General features: G+C 41.6%; 1 pseudogene across 1 annotated transcript; it reads left to right on the top strand.

The window, feature by feature from the left end:
• Positions 1-3,477: 3,477 nt before the first annotated feature.
• LOC308358710 (transmembrane and coiled-coil domains protein 1-like) lies at positions 3,478-5,646 on the top strand (annotated as a pseudogene). Its single transcript has 2 exons — positions 3,478-5,351; positions 5,566-5,646. The product of its transcript is annotated as a transmembrane and coiled-coil domains protein 1-like (transcript).
• Positions 5,647-10,106: the final 4,460 nt, after the last annotated feature.

Genomic DNA, 10,106 nt, shown 5'->3' with positions numbered 1-10,106 from the left:
CATTTTTCCAAAGAAGACATACAGATGGCCAACGGACATATGAAAAGATGCTCAACATCACTCATCATCAGGGAAATATAAATCAAAACTATAATGAGATATCACCTCACACCTGTCAGAATGGTGAAAATCAACAACAGAAGAAACAAGTGCTGGCAAGGATGTGGAGAAAGGGGAAGCATCTTGTGTTGTTGGTGGGAATGCAAACTGATGCAGCTACTCTGGAGAAGAGTGTGGAGTTTTCTCAAAAAGTTAAAAATAGAACTACCCTACAATCCAACAATTGCACTCCTAGGTATTTACCAAGAGGATACAAAAACACTAATTCAAAAGAATACATGTACCCCAATGTTGATAGCAGCATTATCTATAATAGCCAAGATATGGAAACAGACCAAGTATCCATCAACAGATGAATGGATAAGGTTTGGCATACATATATGAAGGAATACTACTCAGCCATAAAAAAGAATGGAATCTTGGCATTTGCAAAGACATAGATGGAGCTAGAGAGTATGCTAAGCAACATAAGTCAGTCAGAGAAAGATAAATACCATGATTTCACTCATATGTGGGATTTAAGAAGCAAAACAAACCAACAAAGGGAGGAAAGAAAGAGAGAGAGAGACAAACCAAGAACCAGACTCTTAACTATTGAGAATGAACTGATAGTTACCAGAGGGAGTTTGGTGGGGGCATAGGTAAAATAGGTGATGATGGATTAAGGAGTGCATCTGTTGTGTTGAGCACTGCATATTGTATAGAAGTGTTGAATCACTACATTATACACCTGAAACTAATATTACGCTGTATGCTAACTGGAATTTAAATAAAAACTCAAAAAAAAAAATGGGAGTGCCTGGTGTCTCAGTCAGGTAAGCATCTGACTTCAGCTCAGGTCATGATCTCGAGGTCCTGGGATCAAGCCACACCACACATCAGGCTCCCCCTGGCCCCCTGCTCCTCCCCCTCTTCATGCTCTCACTCTCTCTTTCAAATAAATAAATAAAGTCTTTGAAAAAATAAAGAAAATTAATTATTCTATTCATTAATGTATAGAATGGTACTGATTTTTATCTGTTGATTTTATATCCTGAAATTTTACTGAATTTACTGATGAGGTCTAACAGATCAAACAAAGAATTTAAAGTAATAGTTCTACAAATACTCAGAGAGCTACAAAAGAATACAGGTTTTAAAAAAAAAATTTAACACCAGAAAAATAATATAAGAACAAAATACAAAAAGTCAACAAAGAATCATCAAAAGAAATACTATGTATACTATTGGAGTCCCATAAGGAGAAGAGAAGTTGAAAGGAGTAAAAACTTATTTCAATAAATAATGGCTGAGAACATTCTAAACATGGAGAGAGATTTGGTCATACAAGTTCATGAAGCAAATAGCAAACCTCCCAACAAAGAAATTTCCAGGACCAGGTGGTTTCACTGCTGAATTCTATGAAAAATCTAAAGAATTAATACCAACCCTTCCCAAACTCTTCCAAAAAGACGAAGAGGGGACACTTCCAAAGTCATTTTACAAGGCCAGCATTACCAAAATAAGAGGACACTACAAGAAAATTACTGGCCAATATCCCAAATGAACACAGAGGTAAAAATACTCAACAAAATATTAGCAAACCGGGATGCCTGGGTGGCTCAGTGGGTTAAAGCCTCTGCCTTCGACTCAGGTCATGATCCCAGGGTCCTGGGATCGAGCCCCTCATTGGGCTCTCTGCTCAGCAGGGAGCCTGCTTCCCCCTCTTTCTCTGCCTGCCTCTCTGCCTGCTTGTGATCTCTCTTTGTCAAATAAATAAATAAAGTCTTTTTAAAAATTAGCAAAATCAACAATACATTAAGAAGATTAAACATCCTGATCAAGTGGGATTTATCTCAAGAATTCAAAGGTGGTTCAAAATATGAAAATCAGAGAAAGGAAGATGCTGGAAGAGTAGGGGATCCTCATTTCATCTGGTCCCTTGAATTCAGCTAGAAATCTATCAAATCATTCTGAACACTTGTGAATTCAACCAGAGAGCTAAGAAAAGAACTGCTGCAATTCTACAAATACACAAGAAACTACTTTTTGCAAGGTAGAAGCTTTGGAGACATGAATCTGAGGGGATATATTGGAAGATAAACAGCGAGCGGAGGGAGCCTCCATAAGTTGGCTATAGGAAAGTTGACACAGCAGTGAAGCAGAAAATTGGAACTTTCAGAAGTCTACTTGGTGAGGGACATCCCCGCCTAAAAGGTGCTCAGGTGGCAACACAGGGCAGAATCCTTAATGGAACAGTGTGGTCTCTGGATCCTGGGGTCACAGAAAGAATGGGGGTGCCTGAGTCAGCAGAGTTCCCAAGCAACAGAACAGGGAAGCCAGCTACAATCAGAGAGCCTCAGAGTGGGCTCTTAGCTCAGTGTTGCCATAAACCATCAACCGCAGCACATTCCAGTGACTGCACTCCAAGCAGAGGCCAAACAAGTGGCAGAACCAACATGAGACCCTGGTCCTTCCTCCAGGAGGACTGACAGGGGTGCACACCACAGGAGCCTGCAGAGTTTGGTGCACACACGTGATTGACTGCTTTTCCCTAAGGGTTTACTGAAGAGAAGGGGCTGGGATCTTTCAGCTCTGGGGCTGGAGATTGGGGCACCGCCATTTTTCTTGTTATCCTCTGAAGTGGCTTAGAAAACCTTCAGGGAACAAAAGCCATGTAGAGCAACTGGAAACAGTTTATGCTGAGCCTGGCCTCCTGGCAAAGGGCGGTGCAGCTCCCCGAGACCAAGACATCTGAGAATCAGTGCAGCAGGGCCCTCCCCTAGAAGACCAGCTGGAACATCAGACTAATACCAAGTTTATGTATCACACAGAACTGAAATACTCGTGCACTAGGAGAAAATTATACAATATATAGAATTCAAGGCCGGGGCTCAGGGGGCAGTGGTGGCTGTTGTGGCACAGCGGCGAGGGCCGGGCAGGGGGTGACTGGGGGGAGATGGACCTGGCGGGGCTGCCACAGTGGAAGGAACCGGCACTTGAGCTCAAGCCACTGCACTGGCAGAGATGCCGGGTGCTCTTCCCCTCCCCGAGGCTTGTCCTAAAAGGATTCCTGTACACCTTAGAAGTGCTTGAGTAAGAGTGATAAAGATAGGCACGAACTCTCTGCCTCACAGCTGCATGTGTAGTTACTATTGAAGCAAATGCCTACCTAATTTTTTTTTAAAGATTTTATTTATTTCACAGAGAGAGAGCACAAGTAGGCAGAGGGGCAGACAGAGAGAGGGAGGGGGAAGTAGGCTCCCCGCTGAGCAGAGAGCCCAATGCCAGGCTCCATCCCTGGACCCTGAGATCATGACCGGAGCTGAAGGCAGAGGCTTAACCCACTGAGCCAGGCGCCCCAATGCCTACCTAATTTGACAGGCTTGGTGTGTTTAAAAGTTTTTGAGTTTGCAAATAAGCATATTAAATTTATTGATGGAGCCTTCAGGCAGTGAACAGTTACATGAGGACCCTGCTCCTGGAGGCAAATCCCAAGATGCAGAGGCCAAAAAGCAAACAGAATCAGAACAAAAGTTTTATGAAATGACCCACAATGCTTTGAAGAACATTAATGTGATTGGCCAAGGTTTGAAGCATCTCTTCCAGCACCAGCACAGGAGGTCATCAGTGTCTCCACACAATGTGCAACAGTTTCAGGTAGATCCAGAACCTGAAATGGATCTGGAAAACCAGAACACATGTGCTGAGATTGATGGTGTTCCCACCCACCCCACAGCTCTGAATCGTGTCCTGCAGCAGATCCGAGTGCCACCCAAGATGAAGAGGGGGATGAGCTTACATAATAGGTGGGGAAAAGACCCCAAAGGGAAGTCCCCAGATCAACAGGAAATCTGGTCAGGAGATGGCAGCTGTTATACTGTCGGGCAGAGCCAGGTCTTCATCCACAACTGATACTCCAACCAGCTCTGCTATGATGGAAATAGCTTGTGCTGCTGCTGCTGCTGCATGTCTGTCAGGGGATGAGGCAACTGCAGAGCAGATCAAGCGAATGGAAGTAAGCAACCTCCCCCAGACTTCCAGAGCAGTGGCCTCCAGCACCAATGGCAGCTTCCACACAGACTCTGTGGATGGAACACCAGACCCTCAACACACAAAGGCTGCTCTTGCTCACCTGCAGCAGAAAATCCTGAAGCTCACAGAACAGATCAAGATTGCACAAACAGCCAGGGACGACAATGTTGCTGAGTACTTGACTTGTCTGCCAACAGTGCAGACAAGCAGCAGGCTGCCCGCATCAAGCAGGTCTTTGAGAAGAACCAGAAGTCTGCCCAAACCATCCTCCATCAGCAAAAGAAGCTTGAGCACTACCACAGAAAGCTCCAAGAGGTGGAGCAGAATGGGAGTTCCAGGCAGCTGAAAGATGTTTTCAGGGACATGCACCAGGGTCTGAAGGATGTGGGAGCAAAGGTGACTGGTTTCAGTGAAGGTGTGGTGGACAGTGTTAAAGGTGGACTTTCTAGCTTCTCCCAGGTGACCCATTCAGCAGCAGGGGCTGTAGTCTCAAAACCCGGAGAGATTGCCTCACTAATTTGGAATAAATTTGGCAGTGCCGACAATATCCCTAACCTGAAGGACTCTTTAGAGGAAGGGCAAGTGGATGATGCGGGGAAGGGTGGGGGGGGGCGGTGATTTCAAACTTTCAATCAAGCCCAAAATATGGTAGTGAGGAAGATTGTTCTAGTGCTACTTCAGGCTCAGTGGGAGCCAACAGCACCACTGGAGGCACTGCTGTAGGAGCGTCCAGCTCCAAAACAGACACCCCGGACATGCAGAGCTCAGGATTAGATGCACTACTACATGAGATCCAGGAGATCCAGGAAACACAGACCAGGCTAGAGGAATCCTTTGAGACCCTCAGAGAGGGTCTATTATCAGAGAAACTATTCAGTAATAATGCAGGCCTTACAAGATGAGCGATATAGATGTGAACAATTAGAACAACTAAATGATGGAACTCCATCAGAATGAAATCTTAAACTTGAAGCAGTAATTGGCCAGCATGGAAGAGAAAGTGGTATTTCGGTCCTGTGAACGGGCCTGGGACATCCAGGAGGCCCTGGAGCCGTTCCAGACCTGCATCTCCAGGATGGAGCTGCTGCAGCAGCAGCAACATCAGCAGGTGGTGGTAGAGCTGGAAGGGCTGGTGAATGCCACTGCCCGGAACCTTCTAGGCAAACTCAACATCCTTCTGGCAGTCATGGCGGTCCTTTTGGTCTGTTTCCACAATAGCCAACTGCATGGTTCCTCTCATGAAGACTGGCAACAGGGCATTCAGCACTTTATTCCTTGTGGTTTTCTTCTTGTTCTTCTTTTTTTTTTTTTTTAAATTTTATTTATGTATTTGTGTGAGAGAGAGAGAGGGAGCACAGGCAGACAGAGTGGTAGGCAGAGGCAGAGGGAGAAGCAGGCTCCCTGCTGAGCAAGGAGCCCGATGTGGGACTCGATCCCAGGATGCTGAAGGCAGCCACTTAACCAACTGAGCCACCCAGGTGTCCCGTCCTTGTGGTTTTCATTGCCTTTCTCTGGAAGCATTGGGATGCCCTCTTCAGCTATGTGGAACGGTTCTTCTCCTTCCCCAGATGATGCTGGAATGAGAAGGCAGTGCTCCCCTACACTCTGGCAAGTGCATGCAGCAAAGAATTAGACAGCAACTTACCTACTCTGAAGTTTTCTACAACAAAAGAGTTGAGTGAATCTGTTTGCATTTAGAATGTTTTTTTTCTTCAAGAAACGTAATTACAATAGTATTTTTTAGATTTTATCCAAGAAGTTTTTTGGGCAAAAATCTTGAATCATTTTTATGTAGCATGATATTCCTTGGGATGCAAATCTTAAACAGTCCTTTAATATGAACCAACAATCTGGAGCACACTGAAGGGCATTTTAAATTGTGGCTTGAAGGACTGCACTAAAACCCACTAAAAAGATGCAAAAACCTGATGAGTGGGAAACCAGTTAAACCTAAAACCTTGCCTCATCTGGGCTCTCCCCTATCCCAGACTAACCTTACTGTGAAATCTTGCTACATTCTATGTCTGAATTTTTGTATTCAGGGTGGATTGTCCTTGTCTGTGGAAGAACACATAGATTTCTCCCTGGCTTTCTCATCCAAGTTGGCCACTCATGCTAACCCTAGAAGTATGATCACTTTTGAATCTCGTCCCTTAACATTTGCTAGGATACAAAAGTGAGAGCATCATGTCCCAAAGGATCACTGCAAAACCCTACTACAGTATTTTGAAGTAGTCCTCTAAATACTTAATTTGAAGCAAAATCCCTTGGCCGCACTTTAAAGGTTTTTTAAAAAATATGTGTATAGTCACCAACTTAAAAAAACAAAAAATCCAAACAGCATATTGGAAGAATGTAATACTCAAACTCTCAGTGATTGCTTATGGTTTCTAATAGGATTTTTTATTATTGTTATTATTATTATTGGGTTTTTTTGGAAAGGGTTGGAGGGCCTTTTATTTTTCCTTTGAAATAAATAAGTGATGTCTGTAAATGAAAAAAAAAAAAGAATTCAAGGTTTTTTCGAGTCCTTACTCTTTCACTTTAAAATTTTATTTTTTCCTTTTCAACTAGCTTATTTTATCAACTCTTTTTTATGTCTTTTTAAAATTTTCATTTTTACATTTTGTAGATATAGTCTTCATCTTTGTGTTCCTTTCACTGTATTCAATTTTATTTTTGTATATATATGTTTTTCTTTTTTACAATCATGGGATGTAGTGTCTGTTAGATTATATTCTCTCTTTTTCCCCTTTTTTCTTTTTTGGTTTCTGATCTCTTTGGATTTGTCTAGTATATATTCCTGTGGGGTCATGGTTTGATATTTTTTATTTTGTTCTCTCATTCTTCTATTCTTCTCTGAACAAAATAAATAGAAGGTGAAATTTGCAACAAAAGAAAGAACCAGAGGCAATACTCTCTGCCACAGATTTAATCAATATGGATATAAGTAAAATGTCAAACCTAGAATTTAGAATAACAATTATAAGGATATTAGATGGGCTTGATAAAAAGCATTAAAAAATGCTACAGAATCCCATAGTGCAGAAATAAAATAACTAAAATCTAATCAGGCCAAAATTTAAAATGCTTTAACTGAGATGTAGTCTAAAATAGATGCTCTAATGGCTAGGATAAATGAGGCAGAAGAGATAGTCAGTGGCATAGAAGACAAGATGATGGGAAGTAAGGAAGCTGTGGAAAAGAAAGAGAAACAACTAATGAATCATGAGGGGAGGCTTTGAGAAATCAGCCATGCCATACCTGAAACAATAGTAGAATAATTGGGGTCCCAAAGGAAGAAGAAAGAGAGAGAGGGATAGAAGGTATATTTTAGCAAATCATAGATTAGAACTTCCCTAACCTAGAGAAGGAAATAGGCATTCAAGTCCAGGAGACACAGAGAACCCCTCTCAAAATCAATAAAAACAGATCAACACCTGGACGCATAAGAACTTTGTATTTTAGGGGTGCCTGGGTGACTCGGTGGGTTAAGCCTCTGCCTTTGGCTCAGGTCATGATCTCAGGGTCCTGGGATCAAGCCTCATATCAGGCTCTCTGCTCAGCAGGGAGCTTGCTTCCCTCTCTCTCTGCCTGTCTCTCTGCCTAATTGTGATCTCTGTCTATCAAATAAATAAATGAATAATTTTTTAAAAGGTTAAAAAAAAAAGAACCTTACAAATTTAGATGAAAAAAGAGAAAATCTTGGAAACAGCTCAAGACAAGAGGCTTCTTACCTACAGAGGAGGGAACATCAGACTAATATCAGACCTATCCACAGAGACCTGGCAGGCCAGAAAAGGCTGGCATAATATATTCAGGACACTAAATGAAAAAAACATGCAGTCAAGAACACTTTATCCAGCAAGGCTGTTATTCAAAATGGAAGGAGAGATAAAGAGCTTCCCGGACAAACAGAAACTAAAAGAATTTGTGATCATTTAATCATTAATATTAAGGGGGACCCTCTAAGTGGAGAGAGAGCCCTAAAGTAACATAGACCAGAAAGGAACAGAGACAATATACAGAAACAGTGATTTTACAGGCAATACAATGGCACTAAATTCACATATTTCAATAGTTGCTCTGAATGTAAATGGGCTAAGTGCTTCAAACAAATGACACAGGGTATCAGACTGGATAAAAACGAAAGGCCCATCAATATGCTATCAAGAAGAGATTGATTTTTAGACCCAAAGACAGCTCCAGATTGAAACTGAGGGGTCTAGAATAATTTATCATGCTAATGGACATCAAAAGAAAGCTGGGGTAGAAATCCTTGTATCAGACAAATTAGATTTTAAACCAAAGACTGTAGTAAGGGATGAAGAGGGACACTATATCACACCTAAAGGGTCTATCCAACAAGGAGATCTAACAATTATAAATATTTATGCGCCTAACTTGGGAACAGCCAATTATATAAACCAATGAATAACAAAATTAAACACATTGATAATAATACAGTAATTGCAGGGAACTTTAACACCCCACTCACAGCAATGGAGAGATCATCTAAGCAGAAAATCAACAAGAAAACAAGGGCTTTGAATGACACACTGGACCAGATGGACTTCACAAATATATACAGAGCATTCCATCCTAAAGCAACAGAATATACATTCTTTTTTTTTTAAAGGGATATTCAATTTGTATTTTATATTTTTATTAAGATTATTTATTTATTTGACACAGAGAGAGAGACAGAGAGAGAGAGGGAGCACAAGCAGGGGTAGTGGGAGAAGAAGTAGGCTTCCCGCTGAGCAGGGAGCCCAATGTGGGCCCTGATCCCAGAACCCTGGGATCATGACCTGAGCCGAAGGCAGATGCTTAATGACTGAGCCACCCAGGCACCCCACAATATACATTCATCTTGAGTGCACATGGAACATTCTCCAGAACAGATCACATATTGGGTCACAAAGCAGGTCTCAACTGGTACCAAAAGACTGGGATTATTCCTTGCATATTTTCAGACCACAATGCTTTAAAACTTGAACTCAATCACAAAAGGAAATTTGGAAGGAATTTAAATACTTGGAGGTTAAAGGGCATCCTACTTAAGAATGAATGGATCAACCAGGAAATTAAAGAAGAATTCTAAATATCATGGAAACAAAAATGAAAACACAACTGTTCAAAACCTTTGGGATGCAGCAAAGGCAGTCTAAGAGGGAAGTACATAATAATACAAGATTTTCTCAAGAAACTAGAAAATTCTCAAATACACAAGCTAGTCTTACACCTAAAGGAGCTGGAGAAAGAACAGCAAATAAAGCCTAAACCAAGCAGGAGACAAGAAATAATAAGGATTAGAGCAGAAATCAATGAAATAGTAACCAAAAGAACAGTAGAAGAGATCAATAAAACTAGAAGATGGTTCTTTGAAAGAATCAATAAGATTGATAAACCCCTATTCAGACTCATCAAAAACAAAAGAGAAAGACCCAAATTAATAAAATCATGGATGAAAGAGAAGAGATCACAACTAACACCAAGGAAATATAAATTGTTATTTTAAGAATATATTATGAGCCTGAGTGTCTCAGTTGGTTAAGCATCTGTGCTCGGCTTAGGTCATGATCTCAGGGTCCTGGGATGGAGCTCTGTGTCAGGCTCCCTGCTCAGCGGTGAGCCTGCTTCTTCCTTTTCCTCCGCTCCTCCCCACTGCGTGTGTGCTCATGCACTCCATCTCTCAAAAAATAAATAAAATCTTATTTAAAAAAAAGAACAGGGGCGCCTGGGTGGCTCAGTGGGGTAAAGCCTCTGCCTTCAGCTCAGGTCATGATCCCAGGGTCTTAGGATTGAGCCCCACATCGGGCTCTCCGCTCGATGGAGAGCCTGCTTTCTCCTCTCTCTCTGCCTGCCTCTCTGCCTACTTGTGATCTCTGTCAAATAAATAAATAAAATCTTTAAAAAAAAATTAAAAAATTTAAAAAATTTTTAAAAAACATATTATGAGCAATTATATGCCAACAGATTAAACAATCTGGAAGAAATGGATAAATTCCTAGAAACTTAGAAACTACCAA

Source organism: Martes martes, assembly GCF_963455335.1.
Source record: "Martes martes genome assembly, chromosome: 17".
NCBI lineage: Eukaryota > Metazoa > Chordata > Mammalia > Carnivora > Mustelidae > Martes > Martes martes.
The sequence above is the reverse complement of the archived record's forward strand: the minus strand, read 5'-3'. Positions and strand labels throughout refer to the sequence as shown.